This window comes from Sorex fumeus, unplaced genomic scaffold, assembly GCF_029834395.1.
Source record: "Sorex fumeus unplaced genomic scaffold, SorFum_2.1 ptg000083l, whole genome shotgun sequence".
Lineage (NCBI taxonomy): Eukaryota > Metazoa > Chordata > Mammalia > Eulipotyphla > Soricidae > Sorex > Sorex fumeus.
This window is the reverse complement of record NW_026606140.1, coordinates 9661147-9681159: the sequence shown is the minus strand read 5'-3', so window position 1 is coordinate 9681159 and position 20013 is coordinate 9661147. Positions and strand designations below refer to the sequence as shown.

The 20013-nt window shown below is 58.3% G+C and overlaps 1 pseudogene; it reads right to left on the bottom strand.

Annotated features, from left to right (window-relative positions):
- Positions 1–1235: 1235 nt before the first annotated feature.
- The window catches only part of LOC130039168 (CAP-Gly domain-containing linker protein 1-like), a 51777-nt pseudogene continuing 32999 nt past the window's right edge, over positions 1236–20013 (bottom strand).

Genomic DNA, 20013 nt, shown 5'->3' with positions numbered 1-20013 from the left:
CTGCTCTCCCTGCCCGTCAGCAATGGGTTGTGCGTTTTCATTTCTGAGTCTCAATGCACACCACAGTTTAACCACCATGTACTTTCCAGAACTTTCTGCAGCAAGGGCTATCTTCTCTGTTCAGCTCAGCAGCCATGAGCCGCAGCAGACTACTGGAGTGTGCTGGGCAGCTGACCGCTGATGGTCATGTTACCGGAATGGGACTGACCTGAGCATGCACACGAGGCTGCTGGCCACAGAACTGGGCCGTGCAGGTGGTCCAGAGAGGAGACGTAGCCCTGGCTGCGGTGCGTGGTGGAAAGAGGCTGGGCACCAACACACACATGGGCCATGGCCGCCGCTCAGCAGCCCTGGTTTCCTCTGATGTAAGCTCGCTTCCGTTTTCTTTCCATTGGCTTATAGATATGTATACACACACATATACATACAAGCACATATATGTATACGCATACACATATATGTATAAACTATACATGGGACCAAGCATGTAAAACGAAAAATGTATCATAATATGTACATATGAATTAAAATACACTTATATGGATATAAAGATGTACACATATGTACATGTTATGTATGTACACACATATATGTGTGTGTACATTCTTTTCCTTTTTGTTTTGGGGTTCATACCCGGCAGAGGTCACGGCTTCCTCCTGGGTGCTTGGGGGACCATGGGGGATGCTGGGGATCCCCCGGTGGGTCACGTGCACAGCAAGTGCCCTCTTGCTGCACTAGTTCCAGCCACTCTATTTCTCTCCACTGAGCTTCGAACCTTAACATTTCTCTGATACACTAAAAAATGCCTTTGAGCAATCAAGTGAAAACACGAAGGCCTGAACTTACTGAACAAGCTAAAAACAAAACGGAAAACCCAAGCTGGGGTCCCTGGGCTTCTATGTGTTCTGCCCGGCGCCCCGGGAACAACCCCCCTTCTGGCTCTCACAGGCGCTGACGGGCGGAGGAAGTGTCTGAGGCTGCAGGCTGAGGCCCCCCAACAGAGCCCGACCCCGAGACGGCTGCCCTGCGCCCACACACCTTGGCCTTGTCGGCTTGCATCTTCAGCTCGGCCACCTCCCGCAGCAGGCTCCCGTTCTCCGCCTGCGCCGCCTGCAGCTTCTCCTCCGCCTGCAGCAGCAGCTTCTGCAGGGCTTGCAGCGCCTCCTTGTGCTGCGCCTGGCTCTCCACACTGGCCTTGGCGTGCTCGGCCTGCAGAGCCTGGCACTGGCTGCGGCTCACGTCCACCTTCTCTTCCTGCGGGGAGCCAGGGGCCACCGTCAGCCGCCGGCCCCCTGCCCGCTCCCAGCACACTTGCGCGCGCGCGCACACACACACACACACACACACACACACACACACACAAACACATAAACATACACACACAGCCCCTCTGCTCTGCTCACCAGCACGCACACACAAACACACATGCACACACACACGCGCACACATGGCCCCTTCACTTGGCTGGCTTCGTTCAAGTTCTCCTGAAGACTACGAAGCGCTAGCCCCTTCCCCTGCAGCTTCTCGGCCAGGCTATCGGCCTACCAGAGTGACAAGGATGGAGTGAATGGACCAAGGAGACGAACAGGAACGGGAAGGGGAAAACAAAACAGAAAACACGTATGAGAAGCCCATGACCCAACACAACCCCGAAGAACAGAGGCGTGAGGTGAGCGTGATTGCCTGAAGCTCGTGAAGCCAAGGCCTTGGCGCCGTCAGTTCTGGTGATGACTGTCTAGTGGTTATAGAAAACGGCCCAAACACAGATGTTTTCTAGACCTAAATTTGGAGTGACCAGAAAATAAGAAAGCCTATGAGAAAGACTGACTTTCCAGGGGCGGAGAGACGGCACAAAGGGCTGGAGTACACACCAGGCCCGAGTTGGAACTGCAGCACCACTGGGCGAGCCTGAGATGGGTCCACAAGCTGAAAAGACCCACTACTGCTGGGCGGGAGGACCCCAGAGCCCAGAGCATGGCTTGGCGAGGAAGAAGGACGTAAGCAAGGGAGGAGGGAGGCTAAGGATATGAAGGAGGGAGGGAGGAAACAGGGAAGAAAGGAAAAGGGAGGGGAGGGAGGGAAGAAAAGGTCATCTTTTTTTTTTTTGGCCTGCTCGAGCTAATCGATGAACAACGGGAGGACAGTGACAATGACAGTGACCCTATGGGACGCTGGAGATCGAACCCACGTGGGCCACATGCAAGGCAAATGCGCTTCCCACTGTACTATCACTCCAGCCCCCAAGATTTACTTTCTTGTAGTTTATTCTCTGTGACTTTAAAAGTTTGAGGGGTTTCAATATTAAATTTAAATTGAAGAACCTCTAATCCACTAATCTGGTGACAGCAGTCACCAGAACTTGATGTTTGTTACATCTTGATGCGAACAAGTGGGTCAACTATCCCCTGCTGTGTCCTAGGAATTGATTCCTTTTGTTTCTGGAATGCCAGCTAAGGAGTCCTGAGTCCTGAGAAGAACTCCCGGGGGTCTCTGGGTCCCTCTGTTATGTCTGTCAGTCCTGTCTACAAACCCCACAGCCCTTCCATCTAGGCCAACAGAGAAGTTTCTCCAACAAAGCGCACAGTGCCGGGGGGTGGGGCGGGGGTGGGGGGGTGGGGGTGCAGCTGGGAGGGCGCGTCCCTGCCACCACAATCCTATAGGAGGAAAAGGGCATTTCTCGGGGCTCCTTGGTGAGAACTGCAGCTTCCTCGAAATGGCCCAGATCTCACTGTCTTGTCCTTCCCCAGGGTCAGGGCTACCATGAGAGTCCATGCCTGTGGCCAGCAGGAGGCCATGCTGGAAGGCGGACTTGGCCCAAGCATCCCTTAGAGGCTGAAAGGGCTGAAATCTCTGCAGGGCTGGGCGGGGGCTTGTGCTGCAGGCAGGGAGGGGCTGGCAATGAGAAATACCAAGATGGGCCACGTCACTAGCCCTGAGGGAGCTCAGAGGTTCAGAGGCATTGAGCACCAGCTGGAAACTGAGGCGCCTTGGGGAGAGGACAGCAAAGTCAGTCACACGAGCAGGTGGTCAGCAAGGTCAGGGAAAGACCCTCGCGGCCAGACTCGAGCCCAAGGGTCTGGGCGGACTCGGCGAGTACGCAGGGGGCCCAAGGGGGGGAGCAGAGGTTTGCTTTGGGGGCTCCTATCTTGTTTTCTCACTGGCCTTGTGAAGAGTTCTCTGTTTCAGAAAGACCCCAGACGGGCCTGATTAGCCGGGGCCAAGGCTAGAATGGCATCCGGGTGCTGGGGACCAATGACAGCCCCAGAATCGTGCCGAAAGGTTCTCAGTCCCATCAGAGGGAACCGCACGGGACATGACCGGGAGACCTGTCAGCACCAAGCCGGAACACGGCGGTGAGCAGACTGACACACAGCATGCAGGGAGCGAGCGTGGAAGTGGGCGAGGGCGCCCGGGTACCAACCTGCCACTCTCGGCCCGCTTTGCATTCTCTAACTCCTGAATCTGCCACTCATCCACCTGGAGCTGTTGCCTGAGCTTCTCCATTCCCAATTTACCTTCGGAACTGGCCTTCCGGAGCCCATCAAGCTGCAAGAGCTTCTCCTGGGTGGCCACCAGCTGCGCCGTGGCATTGGCCTGGGCTTGGGCTTGCTGACTAAACATGGCCCGCAACCCCTCCAGGTGCTTTACCTTCGTCTCCGCCTCCTGCAGCTTGTTCAGGGCGTCCTCCATCTCCACCAGGTGCTGGTCCTCGGTCTGGTCGAGTTTGGCCCGCGCGGCCTCCAGGCTGTTCTTCTGCTCCTGGGCCGTCCTGACCAGCCGCGACCTGAGCGTCTGCAGCTCGGAGGTGTGCGCTGCACGCTCGGCCGCCCGCTGGGCCTTCAGGCTCTCCACCTCCTGCTGGGACTCGAACTGCAGCCTCTCGATTTGCATCTTTAGCTCGGCCAGCTCGGCCGCCTCGGCGCCCACGCCCTGGCTCACGAACGCCTTTGGCTCGCCCATGGCCCGTTGGTGCGGGGCGATGGCCGTCTCCAGCTTGGACTTCCACAGGGCTATCACGTCTGCGTTCTCCTTGTTGGCATGGTCCAGCTTGGTCCTCAGCCACTTGTTCTCCTTGGCAAGCTTCTCGGAGGCCGCCTGCAGGGCCTTCACCTCCTTCTGGTGGGAAAACAAAATTTCCATGAACTTAAAACAGGAAGGAAAAGAAGCAGAAATAGAAATTATTCTTTTGCAAACTGACTGTTTGCTTCTTCTTGTTTTAAGGAATACCTTCAAAAAACTGGGGTTCTAAAGGATTTGATTTGTGCTGCTCGACTGAAAATCAAAGCTGAGGCAAAGGTGTAGACCCGACTGTCAGAATGAGAGAAAAACGCTCATCAATAGCAGCCTCCGGCTCCAAGGAGCAGAGGTGCCTCCGCCGGGCCCTGCCAGGTGCATGACCCCAGGTATCCCTGTCTGATTCGGAGTCTCCAGCAGAAGTGGTCCCGGCGGGGTTGGCCAGGCCACCCCGCATCCTTGCCTGCACCCTGCAAGCCTCTGGGACCTGCCCGGGCTTTACCTCCAGGTCGCCTTTGCTGATGGACTCCTCTTCGACTCGGAACTGGAGGTCCTCCAATTTCTTGTGGGGGAGAGGGAGAGTTGTGAGGGGCGTCACTGCTGCCCCCCATGAGGGCCACCATCCTGTAGATGCGCGCCTGACCCAGCCCCCGGCTCCACACACAGGAGGGCTGAGAGTCAGCGAGGGCCAGAGCGAGAGTACAGCGGGCAGGGCGTTTGTCTTGCATGTGGCCGACCCGGGTTCAATTCCCAGCATCCCATTATGGTCCCCTGAGCAATGCCAGGAGTAATTCCTGAGTGCTGAGGCAGGAGTAACCCCTGAGCATCACTGGGTTGACCCAAAAAGAAAAAAAAAGAAAGTCAGCGAGTCCCCTCGGCTTCGAGCACTGGGTGGGACCCGCAGGCTACAGGAGGAAGCTCTGTAGAGCCAATGCCAGGCGCAGTGTCATATCAACCCTTTCTGCCTCGCAGCTAACAGAGGTGGTTAAAAACTGACCCGGGGAACATACCAGTCCCTGTCAGGCAGCTCCTGTCCCCGCATCGGGACAACAACTGAGCCCCTGGGAGAGAAGCAGCAAAGGACTCGGGGCTAGGGTGGGCAGGAGGTGCTCCCAGGGGACGTGGCGAGTTCGGCATGTGGAGCTGAGGAGCTGAGCCGGGCACTGGCAGTGCCCCTGGGCACCACACTGCCGGAAGACCATCTGAGAAGGCGGTCTCGGCCGGCACCCCGTGTCCATCTCTCTGCAGCCAGGCCTGAGGCCTGCGTCCGTCTGTTTGCAGCCCGACCTGAACCCCGCATCCGTCTGTCTGCAGCCTGGCCTGCGCCCTGCCTGGCTGCTGCCGTGCTCCATGGGTGCTGCGGTTTTCTTCCCACCTGGGACTTAACCCCAGGGACTCCCACAGGGCCCCACTGGGATAGGACAGTTCCCAGCCACCCAGCACAGGCCTCCTGAACACCAGGCAACGTGGACACAGCAGGGAGGGCCGGGGGTGCCTGGGCTCCAGTGAGCTCCCCCCATTCCCCCCTGTGAGGCCACGCTCAGGACTGGGCACTCGGTGGTTTCTGGTCCTCACAGCCCTGGAAGGCCAGGCGCGCCCCGCCCGAGGCAGTTACCCAGCTTGGGGCACGGCCTCACCTCTTCTCCTCCTCCAGCTGGTTCAGCAGCTCCACCTTCTCCCAGTCGCTCACTTCCACCATGGCCCGCAGCTTGTCCATCTTGGCCCCTAACTCCAGGACATGCTATGGAGGCAACGGCGCGTGAGTGTCCTCGCCCGCCCCCGACAGCCCTCTGTGGGCTGGCACCGCCACCTGCCACCGCAGCACACTGAACGCGTCTCCCACCTAAGCTGCAGCATTTCTGGAAGGCCGGGGGGGAACCACACCACGAAAGCACCGGCGGGGACAACTCGGCGCTCCCTGAACCCCCACGGGGTGAGCAGAAGGCGCATGTGATCAAACCATGTGCCGGATGCCACCGCAACGACGGCAGACGGGGACCCACAGCCTCTCCCTGCACCGCCTGCACCAAGGTCGCGCCCAGCATTTGCCGCAAGTGTCTCTTGGCCCCGGCACAGCCGTCTGCACAGATGTCACCTGGTCATGCCCGTCCCGGCCAGGGCCAGCTCCTACTCTATCACCCCCACATGGCTCGTGGCCTTGGCCACCTCCACCCTCTCCAGGTCCTGCTCGGCCAGCAGCTGCTCAATGTGCTGCTGCTTCTCCTTCAGTGCCTCCTGGAGGGCGGTGGTGCTGGAGATCTTGCAGGCATAGTGAGAGGAGGTTTCTGGCAACTGCAAAGGAAAAAGAGACGTGAAGGGGGTGGGGGTGGCGGACACGGGCATGCACGCGGCTATCCTCAGCAAAGCAGATGGAGCAGCGCTGCATCCGTGCATATGGGCCAGCGACTCTCAGCAGAAGCGTCTTGAAACCTTCCCGAAGATCCTTGGACGGGACCTGGGCTCGACTGATGGGCCTTGTGGGAATCCAGAGACTCTTCTGGAGAGCCGGAGGCAGCCCCCTCCACAGCCCGCTCTGGCCTGAGCTTCCTTAAGGCTGAGCCCTTGGCATGAGCTTGAGGCTGGCTCCAGCATCTTCAGCCTTGCAGGTCTGTCAGGGTCTCCCCAGGGCAGCCTGGCCCTTCTCTTCCTTCCAGCTCACCTCGATCTCCCCGGCACCTGCCCCAGGCCTGAATAGCAGTAACCAGAGACTCTTGTCTCTGGGAAAGGCCCCATGCCCCTGAGGGTCACTGGGTGTGACCCCATAAAAGACCCCTGTGCCATCTGCCTTCGAAAGTGGGGAATGAGAGGCTAGAATGATAAAGTTGCGGGGAAGGCGCTGGCCTTGCACGCCGCTGACCCGAGCTGGATCCCAGGTTCCCACCCCATAGGGTCCCGAGCCCAAAGGAGTCACTCCTGAGTGCAGAGTCCGGAGTAAGTCCTGAGCATTGCTGGGGTGTGGCCCAAAGTCCAGGAAAACAAAGGAACAAGTGGTGGGTGAGAATATGTGAGGGCTCACGCCCAGCAAGCAGGACAGCAAAGGCAGCTCAGGGAAAGACCAAGCACAAAGGGAAGGAGAGAAGAGGCAAAGACAGTGAGAAGGGGAGCGGAGTGGGCTGAAGGGCTGCGGGGACCGGGGGTCTTGTCTGTTCTATCCTGGGCTCGTGGTCGCTCATGGTCGCTCTGCAGACCCAGATCCCTCTCGGCACAACGGCCCCTGCAGGAGGGGACAAGGTGGGACCTGGTCTTCATTCTTCAGGCACACGGTGGCAGGTGCTAGGGCGGGGGTGGCCGAGGACGTCCGCTCCTTCTGCCCGGCCATCCGTGTTCCATCGCCCTGCTGCGGTCCAGCCGCAGGGTCTCTTGCAGCTTTCCTGCATCATCTGAGCTGCTGCCAAACACCTCCTGACCGACGGGCCCAGCAGGGCCCAGGCTGTCCACTGCTGCTTTGCCTGCTGCGAGCTCTCGAGCTACCTGGTTCTGTCTGGGGAGCGGGCTCATCCTTGCCTCTGTGTAAGGATCTGGCCGTGACTTCCCGATACAGTTACAAGTATATCTGGTCGGATTAAATGCTCTCCCCAGGGCCAAAGAGTCTGTTGTGGGGTGGGGTGGGGGGAAGGTGCTTGCAGAGGTTCAAGATCCAGCACCGTCAGGAGTGATACCTCCCCCATACAGAGAGCCAGGAATAAGCCCTGAGCACCCCTGAGTGTGGCCCCAAAACCAAATAATAAATAAATAAAATTTCTAGGAGCACACGAGCTCTCGGGTTCAGCCATGTGCAGTGCTCCCAGGAACTGCAGTCAACTTGGATTTCGCGGGGTGGCTGGGAAGAGCTTGGCAGCCTTGGGGGTCTCGCACCAAGACCTGGGCTCAAACCCCCTCGACCGGGAGCATCCCCCAAGCACCACGCCTGGAGTCCTCGAGCACTGCCAGGTGAGCCCCAAAACCAAAGAACAAATATAAAAACTAGGAAAGGCGGGCGGCGGTGTTCCCTCAGCCTCCTGGCCTGAGCAGGTGGGGCAGGCCGGACGCACACGCTTCCTGGGCCCGAGACAGCTCCCTGAGGAAACCAGCACGGGAGGGAAGGGCTTCTTTCAGCCAACCATGGAGATGAACGAGACTGTGAGGTTCAGGCGCCGGAGCAGGGAGAAAGCAGCACCCCTGGCATGGGGGGAGGCGGGCGCTGAGGGGCTGGGCAAGGTCGGGGCCATGAACTGAACTCAGGATGTTGATGCCAAAGCCTCTGCCCTTCGCATGGTGTGTGAGGCCCCAGGCTCCATCCCAGCAAGGCCAGACCCTCTGTGGGAGCCTGGTACCTCAGAAGAGCAACTCAGACAACAAGTGAACCGGGAGGCCTCCCACAGGGCACGCACGGACCTGTGTGCATGTATGTATGCATGCATGTATGTTCCTGTGGGCATGTCTACACATACCTGTGTGCATGTGCGCGTTGTGTTTATGCATGTACGTGCCTGTGTGTATATACCCATAAGCCTGTGCATATACGGTATGCACTACGTGTACATGTATGAGTGGCTGTGTGTGTGTGAACGCTTGTGTGTGCACGTATGGAATTATGTTGTCGAGGTATACTTCCATGAACTTACACAGAATCATTCTATATTCCTGTCATACGTGCTAACGGTGATGTTCAGTTCAGGAGTGAGCTCCACCCTGCATAAAGATATGCAAGGCAGGGGCCAAAGAGCTGGAGAGCGAAGCCCCAGCGCTGCCCAGGCTCAATCCTGGAGGCCCTTCAGGAATAATCCCGAGCACAGAGGCGGGAGAAAGCCCTGAGCTCTGCCAGGTGTGACCCCAAACTTGTTCTCAAAACAAGACAGCGGGGGGAGGTGGAGATATGGCTCAGGTGTAGGGCTCTTGCTCGGATGTGGGAGGCCCCGGCTCAACCCCAGCACTGCAAACGGCCCCTTGAAGCACTGCAGGGTGTGGCCCACAGTCAAGCAGAAAAACAAAACCAAATTCCACAAATGGGCTGGCTCACAAGGGAAGGAGAGGGGCTTCTGAGTCTGCTCCCCTCCTAAATGGTGAGGCGAGGGGAAGGAGGAGTCGGACGTGAGGATGTAGGTAGGGCAGGGAAACCTGGTGGTGGTCGAGCAAGACAGGACTGGCCCCAGGCGCGCGGCCTCCTGGCTCCCGTTCCTGCATCATCTGTTTTGTATCTTCCGTTGCACACACACTCACTCCCTCCTCTTCCGCATCGAGGGTCAATGCACGGAGCAGAGGGGTCCGCAGGAAGCGCAGCCCCAAGCAGAGCCAGCCCCACCGGGACACCCTCTCCATCGTGGGCCTGTTTTCCCTGTGGAAAAACCCTTGCACATTCGGACACACTTTAGTGTTTATGACTCAGATAGACGTGAGGTGAGAAGCCACGAAGCCCCAGCTTTGACTTGCAGCCCCACAATGGACAGAAGTCGAGGCCCCTCTGCATGTCGACAGGGGTGCAGAGGGACAGGAGGGAGCAGGGAGAGACGGAGAGAGCAAACAAGCAAGAGGAAGCGCCAAGCGTTCCCCAGAGTCTCTGGGCCCCACTATGACCCTCAGACGCCCCCTTCACCTACCCCACTTCATCCCTAAGGTGGCCTGAGCCCTGAGCACCCGAGGAAAGGGCCATCCCTGCTCCTGTCACCAGTGGTGGCTGGGAAGCCACTTCCCTGCCACCCGGAGCTGCTTAGCCCACCCGATCCTGTTCCGCCTCTCGCCCCTGGGGCCCTGGGAGTCTGTGGGGGCCTGAGCATCGCACAGTGCGGGGGGCGGGGGCTGCTTACTAGTTCCGTGTGGCTCGGCCTGCTGCTCACGGATGAGGCCACGGAGCTGACGGAGCTGAGCGAGGAGGCCGACGGGCAGCGCTTCAGGCTGGTGGGGGTGGTGGCCATCACACGCCTCATGGTGGCCGCCTTGGCCTTGGCCAGCGTCGTGGAGGGGAAGCCGATCTTGGTGACTTTGTGAATGGGAACAAACAAGCCATACTTGGGCTGACACTGGAAGTACCTGCGGACAACGAGGAGGGGAGGGACAAAAAACACCTTCGGCAAGAGACACAAGCGCCGACCGAGAAGTCCACTGAGTCCCACAGTCTCACACCCCCACAAACTAACACGCTCCCACAGCCCCACACACCCACACACTCACACCCCAACAAACACTCCCACACTCTCACACTCCCACTCACCCCAACAAACGCACTCACACCCCAACCAACACTCCCACATTTCCACAGCCCCACACTCACACACACTCACTCCCCAACAAACACACACACTCACATCCCAACCAACACTCCTACACACTCACACGCCAACCAACACACACTCACACTCACACCCCAACCAACACTCCCACACTCCCACACACTCAAACCCCAACACACACACACTCACACCCCAACAAACACTCCCACATGTCCACAACCCCACACTCACACACACTCACTCCCCAAGAAACACCCACTCACACACAACCAACACTCCCACACACTCACACCCCAACCAACACACACTCACACCCCAACAAACACTCCCAGACTCACCCCAAGAAACAAACACACTTACATCGCAACCAACACTCCCACACTCTCACACTTCCACCCCAACAAACACACACTCACACCCCAACAAACACGCCCACATTTCCACAGCCCCACACTCACACACACTCACTCCCCAACAAGCACTCATACCCTCCCACAGCCCCACACTCACACACGCTCAAACCCCAACTAACACACACTCACACACAACCAACACTCCCACACACTCACACCCCAACCAACACACACTCACACCCCAACAAACACTCCCAGACTCACCCCAAGAAACACACACACTCACACCCCAACCAACACTCCCACACTCTCACACTTCCACCCCAACAAACACACACACTCACACCCCAACAAACACTCCCACATTTCCACAGCCCCACACTCACACACACTCACTCCCCAACAAGCACTCATACCCTCCCACAGCCCCACACTCACACACTCACACCCCAACTAACACACACACTCACGCCCCAACACACACACTCACACCCCAACCGATATTCCCACACTCCCACACACTCACACCCCAACCAACACTCCCACACTCCCAACGTCCCACACCCACAAACACTCACACCCCAGCAAAAACACACTCACACTCAAACCCCAACAAACACTCCCACACTCCCACAGCCCCACAGTCATACACACGCACACCCCAACCAACACTTGCACGCTCTCAAACCAACAATGACACGCTCTCATTCCCTCACAAACATGCTCACACCCCCACAAACACTCACATGCTCATGCCCTCACCAACACTCTCACAGCCCCACACTCACACGCTCACATACACACACCCTCATACATACATATCCACACTCCGAAGCACACACATTCATACATTCATACACACACTCCCTCGCATGCCGCCCACCCCCACCATGCAAACCAAGGGCGATTCCAAGCAGCCTCCCCGGCATCTGAAGGGCGACAGCAGGCCCGGGGGGTTCCTGAGGGCCGAGCACAGCTGCATGTGGGAGCCCCAGGCTGTCCCCACATCCCTGCAGGGTCCCTGAGTGCCACCGGAAGTGGCCCTGTCTAAGAACCAAGTGAAGTGGCCTGCAGTCCCCTCAGCACCTCCCAGGCACCGTGCACTGCCCCAGGCTGTCTGGGGAGGGGCAGGAGGACCCACCTCGTTCCGGCCACGGCACCATCGGCACCATCGTTCTTGCCCAGCGGCTTGTCCAGCTCCACGCCACACCAATCCCCCTTGGCGAAGTCCGTCTCCCCGAGGAAGCGTACCACACCGGCCTCCACGCCTCCCACCTGCCGGAGGGACGCGGGTCAGGCACCCTGGACTGTGCACAGCGCCCCCACCCCCGAGAAGGAACATTCTGGCTTCAGAGTAGGGATTTCCTTAAGAAACCTCAAAGGTCAAGGTGCATTTCCCCGCTCAACCCCTACAGCGTGAGCAGACGCTGCTGCTCAAGTGTCCATGCAAGGCAGCGGCGTTCACACCCACTCGCTGTCACTGGTGGCCTGGCTGACCACACCCCTGGGAATCTCTGACCCAGGCCAGCCACCTGGTGTGGCGAGGGGGTCGCTGCCCCGTGGGTGTGGGAGCGGAGCCGTGGCAACCCCAACACTGGAGAGCAATTAAGCCAGAAACCAGCTAAAGGAAAATGACTGTTGTCATATCTTAGCAGAGTTCGATTTTCGATTTTCCAGTTCTCCTTAACTATGCCTTGGCTTGATGCTTAGCCCCCGGGACGCAGAGCAAAACAGAATCACAGTGCTGGACACTGACGGGAATGCTGACAAAAAGGGCTGGAGCACCGGGGGGAAGGGCACTTGCTTTGTGTGTGGCCACCCTGGGTTCAATCCTCAACACCCAAGATGGTCCTCCTAGCCCGCCAAGAGTGATTCCTCAGTGCAAAGCCTGAGTGACCCATAAGCACTGCCAGGAGTGGCCCCAAAACCAAAAAGTCAAAACAGAAAGGAGAGAGAGAGAGAGAGAGAGAGAGAGAGAGAGAGAGAGAGAGAGAGAGAGAGAGAGAGAGAGAGAACCTCAACTAATAATGCCCGAGAGCGTGGTTTTCATTTTTTTCGGGTCTGGGGTAGGACTGGGTTCACGTGCTCGGGGGTCACTCGCAGTACGAGGGGTAGCAGCGTCACCCAGGACTGTCTCTGTGTGTCCTGAAGTGCCATCTGCAAATGCCCTGGCACAGCCTCCGTGGCCAGGCGTGGGCCCTGGGCATTGTGAGTGTGACAAGGAATAAAAGAACAAGAGACTGGTGGCTGGGGTGGCGGCCCTGGGGTGAGAAGAGGCTGCAAAGTTCCTGTCTCACAGCTGGTCATCGGTGAAGAATTTGGCACAGAACATGCTGTCCCTGACCCAGAAACAGCCTCCTGGAACAGCACAGCTGGAAGCCAGTCAAGTCTCTCAAGACCCTGACATCATATCCTGGAAATATCATCTGCCCAAAACTGCTGCAAGCCTGTCTCCAGAACATTCTGTCAGAGCTCAGCTGCAGAGAAGGGAAGTGATCTCCCAAGGTCAGGAGAACCACCGCACATCAGCCTGGAGAAACTCTTCATGGTTGGACTCTGAGATGCCACAGGACGAACAGAGTGACCTCCCGCTCTGAGACACCATAAGACTGACCAGAGCGACTAACTGTCCCGCTCTGAGACCCCTGCCTACTTGCAAGCACAGACGGGACTTGAGGTCAGAGCTGGGCATTTACAGTGACCCCACTGAGGGTCCCTTAGTCTCCAGAGAGAACCAAAGTAGCACAAGCATGGGGGCAGTCTGTCCACTGCCAGTGACAGGGAGTGCCGGGGGCAGGGGACCGTCTTCCACAGGCCTGGAGGCTGGAACAGCCATGTCAGAGCCTTCGAAGGGCTCCTCGGAGGTCAGTCCCGTAAACATCGGGGCCAGCTGGGGCAGAACCTAGACTTCCTGTGCACAGGGAAGAATGGGGCAAAGGGCAGGAGGCCCTTTGGAGAGCCGGGAAGGCACCAGCCCTACACAGGAGCTTCGCCTCAGTGCCCCGAGGCCAGCCCCCACTCGCCACGGCCTCCTGACCACGACTGCGTTAGGCCATGGAGCGCCAAGCAAACCTTCCTTGAATTAGGAAAAAGACCAGATAAAGTGTGTGAGTTTTCATTTCCCCCCTTCTTCTTTCAGAAAACAGCTCTTATGCTGGTTGTGGTCCCCGAAAGAAACCCTCAATAACTTTTTTTTGAAAGGCGTGCTCTAGCTGAGGTATGGAGCAATAGAACAGCACAGCAGGCAGGGTGTTGGCCTTGCACACACCTGCCCGGATGTAGTCCCTGAGCACTGGGCCAGGACTCAGCCCTGAGCACCACCACCAATAAATGAATAACTGATCAGAGTTATTCACCGCAGAGCCAGTGGCGGTGTCCCCGCTCCCTTGTTCCAACGACACTGGTGTCCCTGTGTCGGGGCGTGGACGGTTGTGAATGCAACTTAAAAAAAAAAGTCTTTTTTCTTCTTTGGGTCTTTGGGTCACACCTGGCGATGCTCAGGGGTGACTCCTGGCTCTGCATTCAGGAATCATTCCTGCGATGCTTGGGGGACCCTATGGGATACCGGGGAACCCAGGTTTGATGAGTGCAAGGCAAACGCCCTCTCTGCTGTACTACTGCTCCAGCCCCCCAAACAGTCTTTAAACCGTGTGTCTCCTCCAGCTCCAATTCCCTCCCAGTGTTACTCTTTGGCCACCACCGAACGCCGACCGTGACCCTCCAGGACCCTCCGAAGGCCACCCTGCGCCTGCAGGCGGGTCCCCTCACTGCTCTCCTCTCCGGCCTCCACCGCTCGGACACCGGCCTGGCGGTGGCCATCCCTGTGGTCCCCGGGAAGCCACTGGCTCCGGGGCCAGCCCCCAGTCTGTCTGGTCAGAGCAGCCCGCCTCAGACATCCCCAAGGGGACTTTTCCCGGCCGCTTCCCACGGGTTCTGAAAGCGTTATTGAGTGCTTCTGCTGGGGGAGAACAGTTGTCTACAGACAAGCGCCTCTGCTTTGGGGACCTGTGCAGAGGAATGGGCTTGGGGTGGACTGAGGATGCCACGTGCAGGGACCTGGTGACCCCCACCAGAAACTCATTTCACGGAGGGTGCCCCCTCGCCCCCACCGAAGGCCTTCCCGGAGCTGCTCAGAGAAACACAAGAGCAGGTGCTGAGTCTGAAGATCGAGCAACCAAGACAGCAAAACATACTCTTGAGAATGTTCCGGAGACGGGTCCCTACCCGTGGCCTACCCAGGGTCCATCCCGACACCCCAGATGGTCCCCTGAGCCCTACCAGGAGTGATCCGTGAGTTCAGCACCAGGAGGAAGCCCTGTGCACGGCAAGGTGTGGCCCAAACACCAAACCACACACATCTGGAGAGACGGCTCAGGGCTTGCGCACAGCCGAGCCCGGAGTGGCTCGGCGTGAGTCCTGTGACGCCCCAAACACAAACATCAAAAACCAGAGCAATGGAACCGATTTCCAACTTTGTTCGTTGGTTTGTTTTTTTGAGTCACAGTCAGAGTGCTCAGGGCTTACTTCTGGTTTGGTGCTCAGGGATCACTACGGGATGTGCTTGGGGGACTGTACATGGGACCAAGATTTAAACCCTGGGTCAGAGGTGTGCAAGGCACGCAGCCTCCCCACGGCATGACCCCTCCACCCTGTTTTGGCTAAACTGGTAAAACTGGCAGCATCCCCGCATGCAACCATCACGCTGGAAACTGCAGGACCAGGCGTCCCGGCTGCTCGTGCTTCCACCCAAACCGCGAGTCTGGAGGAGCTGATGGACCAGACAGGCGAATGGACACCCACCCGCGACCGCTGCCCTCGGCACTCACCAGCACCCGGTCCCTGAGCTTCAGCTTCTGCTCCCCGTTCTTGAGGGAGCCAGCCTCCGAGAGGTTGGAGATGGACTCGCTGGCCGTCCTGGTCAGGTTGCTGATGTGATGGGTGGCCGGTGCCTCCTTCGCGGAGGGTTGGGGTGACTTCGGGGCGGCGGCAGGGGCCGGGGAGGCCGACAGGGGCAGTGTGGCCTGGGCAGCAGGCGCTGGCTGCAGGCCGTTGGTCTCATTGTCGGCCTGCAAGCTCCTGCTCAGCTTGGACGGCCGGGTGAAGATGCCCTTCAGCGGCTCGCACTGGAAGTAGCGCACACCCGCCACCGAGCCGTCGTTCTTGCCGATGGGGTCATCCAAGACGATCCTGGCCCACTGACCAGGGGCAAACTGGGTCTCCCCGAGGAACTGGATGAATCCAGGCTTGTTCCCCTTCACCCAGACTCGTTCCCCGACCTGAAAGTCGTCCACAAACTCCTCCTGCGTCTCCAGGGAGGGGGCACTGGGGGTTTTCTCCCCAGGCACGGTCTTCTCAACGGGAGCAGCCGCTGGAACAGCAGAAAGGGTCAGAAGGGTCAGGAAGGGCCTGTCCAGGTCCAGTTATTGTGTGGTTGGGGGGGAGGGACACCCAGCAGTGCTTGGGGCTACTCCCAGCCAATGCCGGGGGCTGCTTGTAGCGAAGCCTGGCTGGGCCCGCCGTGAAGGGGACATGCCTACCAACCGCAGCATCCCAGGCCGCAGTCATACTTTGGGTTGCTGAGGGGAAACCTTTGGACACACCCTGTGATGCTACGGACCAAGCCAGGCGAAAGCTCCAACCCAGTGTCTTATTTCTGCTGTGTCCACTGGCCCATCTTCTTTTTCTAGTCCCCAGGGCCTATTTCTGGCTCTGCGCTCAGGGTCACTCATGGTGAGGTTGAGGCTGGAGAGTCACATGGGGTGCCGGTTGCCCTCCCCACTGTACTGTGGCTACGGCAGGCAATGAGGCCCTTTAGTCCAGGTGAGTCCACTTCTCTCAGCCTGTCCCCAACCCTGGGCGAGGGAGCTAGCAGTTAGGGGGGAGTGTGTTGGTCGCCTCAGCTGTCACCAGTTGCCGTGACACTAAAGTCACAGAACGTGACACTCTTCTGTGAGAGCTGTCCCTAGAGCCACGAACGTGCCTACAGCTCAGGGAGCCCTTCCTGGGCGAGGACTCAAGAGGGGGTTCCCGGGTGGGAATGACTCTCCCCTGGCCCGGGCTGAGTGCACTTACCGGCCGAGGGCGCCTTCAGGTCCCAGCTCCCACGCTTGAGGATCTTGGTGGGGGCCTTCAGCCCGCTGGGCCTCAGCAGACTCATGGTCAGGCGGTAAGATGCTGCCGTGGCCACTACCGGGCCCCGACCATCGTGCCCACTGTGGGGCCTTCTGTGGCACACTTGTTCTCAGGGATAAATCTCTGAAGAGCAGAGGAGAGAGTCTGTCTCAGGGGAGCGACCACAGCAGCTTCCAGAGCCCAGAGAGCTGCCAGTCTGGCACTCGCCACCCCAAGTGCGAGCCCAGCCTCCGGCACAGCCCCCTGAGCCCACCAAGTGTCATTCCTGCGCAAAAACTCAATCCAAAACAGACAAACAAACAACTGCAGATTCGGGGCCAGAGGGCAGAGGGGACAGGTACTTGCCCTGCGGGCAGCTAACTCTCGGTGTGAGTCCTTGGCATCACACCCACCCCCAAACACATTCAGGAGCCAGAAATCGTCCCTGAGCACTGCGAGTGTCACTGACCACCTCCCCGTCCAGACACTGACTAGCCAGCAGGCGACTCAGCAGTGATGGCTGGTCTTGTGTGTGTGTGTGTGTGTGTGTGTGTGTGTGCGCGTATGTGTGTGTGTGAGAGGCCCGGGGTTACACACAGAAGCTAAGGCAAGCAACAGGCACACTTTTTTCTATGGGCTGAGAACTGCCAGGGAAAAGGGCCCAGCAAGACTGCGCCAAAGTGGGGCTGGAGAGCGATAGCACAGTGCGTAGGGCGTTTGCCTTGCATGCGGCCGACACAGGTTTGATTCCCAGCATCCCATATGGTCCTCTGAGCACTGCCAGGACTGATTCCCGAGTGCAGACCCAGGAGTAAATCCTGTGCATCACCAGGTGTGACCCAGAAAGAAAAAAAAATTGCGCCAAAGGGGAGCGAAGGAGGTTTTGGCGTTTCCTTCGTTCCTTGTGACGCTGCCCAAGTTTGATAACTACAAGCCAGTATTAACTCCATTTCTTAACCCACAGAACTGAGGCAGACAGGTGGATGGGGGAAGCGTCACCATGGCAATGGAACTCCGAGGAAGTCAACAAAAGCTTCATGGCCACCAAAAGACCACCTGAGGGCACAGGACCCAAGGTCTGGTCAAAATTAACCCACATTAGGAGGCCCAGAGCAGGCTGGACCCCTGAGGGAATAGGAACAAAGGCCAGGAAAGGAATTTCTAAGAGGACCTTGGACCACTCAACTCTACCCCCTTGGCAACCACCCTAGCAACGGACTCTAGGTAGCTAGAAACTCCCACCAGGGGCAGCCTGGGGAAAACCCTAGATTAGCCACCTTGAACCAAGGGAGGGCGCTCATGTGTGCCCGAGCCCAGGGACTGCTCTTGCCTACGAGGTCGGCCATGTCACGGGCTTCTCCCCTCCTGAGGTGTGGACTTTCGGACCGAACGCAACCTAGTAACCTAACGTGTTCAGTGGCTTTCTGCGCCTCTGGAGAAGCCGCACTCTCTCTCGAGCGTGTTACTCCCTCCCTCCTTCCCCTTCCTAAAAGCCTCCAAATAAAATGTTTCTGCTTCATGCTCAACTCCTGAAATGCTTTTCTGCGAGAAGGACAAAAGCCCGGGGGCCTGAGGAGGTCGAGGATCAACTCCCTTTCCCTGAAAAGGGCAACCCCTCACTCCGGCCTGAGACCCCAGGAAGGCCTAGTGGGCATCGTGGCAGGGCTCATCATGCTCATCAGTGCCAGTGCTCCAGCCAGTCCCGGGGGAGTGACATCTTCTCCTCTGCTTCTCATCAGCCCCCCATGAGGGCCCTCCGACTTCAGAGTCATTCCATATTTCAATAGAACAGTCCGCAGGGGGCAGAGAGGCAGGACAGTGGGGAGGGCACTTGCCTTCTATCCAGTTGTCCTGGGCTCGATCTCCGTCAGCACAGGGACGTTAGCCGGCCAGGGTGACCCCTGGGCACAGCCAGGTATGGCCACCCCACCCCACCCCACCCCACCCCACCCCCAATAAATATATATATAACTACTAAAAAAAACTTAAACTAACTAAAGATTAAAAACTATCATACACTAAAGAACTGTTAGAGAAAAAAGCCGCCCGCACCCGGGCAAAAAGCCCAGAGACTCAGATTCACCTGTGTCACACTGCACTCGCAGCTTAAAGAACTGAGCTCTGCCAAACAGGCTCGTGCCAGTCTCCTGCAGAGACTGAAAATGGCAGTTGGAGTCTAGAATGTTCCAAGGTAGAACGAGAATTCAGCAAGGAGGAGGGCATCATGGGCCCTTCTTAAAGGGGCAGGCGCCACCCTTCGTGACGCCAGGGTCCGGCTGAGGCTCCAGAGGGCTGCCCTGCAGACGCCAACACTAGCTGGCCAATGTGCCTCTGGTCCCTGCGGGGCCCAGTTCTGGACCCCTGGGCCCTGTGAAAGTGGTTTCAGAAAACATATGACAAATGTTTGTCAGTTACAGATCTCCAACTGAGGTCATTCAGCGTCCCCCGAGTGGGACCTGGACCCAGTGACCGTTCCCAGGGCCCTCCTCAGAAGCCGGGCCATGAAAGCTGTGGGTGGGAGGGGGGCAGGGGGGCAGAGAGACAGGGCAGAGGCCCTGAGCCCGACCCTGACAGCCCTGCTCTCTGAGACCCCAGTGTTATGAGCAACACCGGCCGCACCGTGGTCAGGGAATGGCCCAGCCCACTAAGGCCTGAGAGCTGTAGAGAGGAGTATGGCCTGGCCTGCTCCGGATGGGAGCACAAGCTGAATGAGTGCAGGTCCCCTCGAGGATGAATGAGTGGGAATGGGGGAGTGGGGGGGAGGTGGGAGGGTGGAGTGACCTAACCTGGGGGCTCAGGATAGGACACCTGGCAGTGCTCAGGGCCAACTCTGATCCAGTCATGGGGGCTCATCCTGGCAGGACGGGGGGGGGGGGGGCGTACCAGGTGGGGTGGGGTCAGCCGCAGGCAAGGCAGGCTCCTTGGCCCTGGGCTACCCTTCCGGGCAAGGATACCTATTTTCTTTCCTTTTGTTTTTTGGGACACCCGGCAGTGCTCAGGGTTACTCCTGGGTCTGCACTCGGGAATCACTCCTGGCGGTGCTCAGGGGACCTATGCGGTCAGCCATGCACCAGGCAAGCGCCAAGTCTTGATGTCAAGGTGCCCACGAAACACAGTGTGCAACAAGGGACTCCACAGAGAACGTCAGGGCCAGCAAATGCTACGAGGAAATCAATCAATTCTGAAAAAACACAAAAAGATGCAAAAGGAGGGGCTGAAGTGAGAGCACAGTGGGGAGGGGTTTGCCTTGCTCACGGCTGACCAAGGTTCGATCACCAGTCCTGAGCACTGCCAGGAGTAATTCCTGAGCATCACTGAGTGTGACCCAA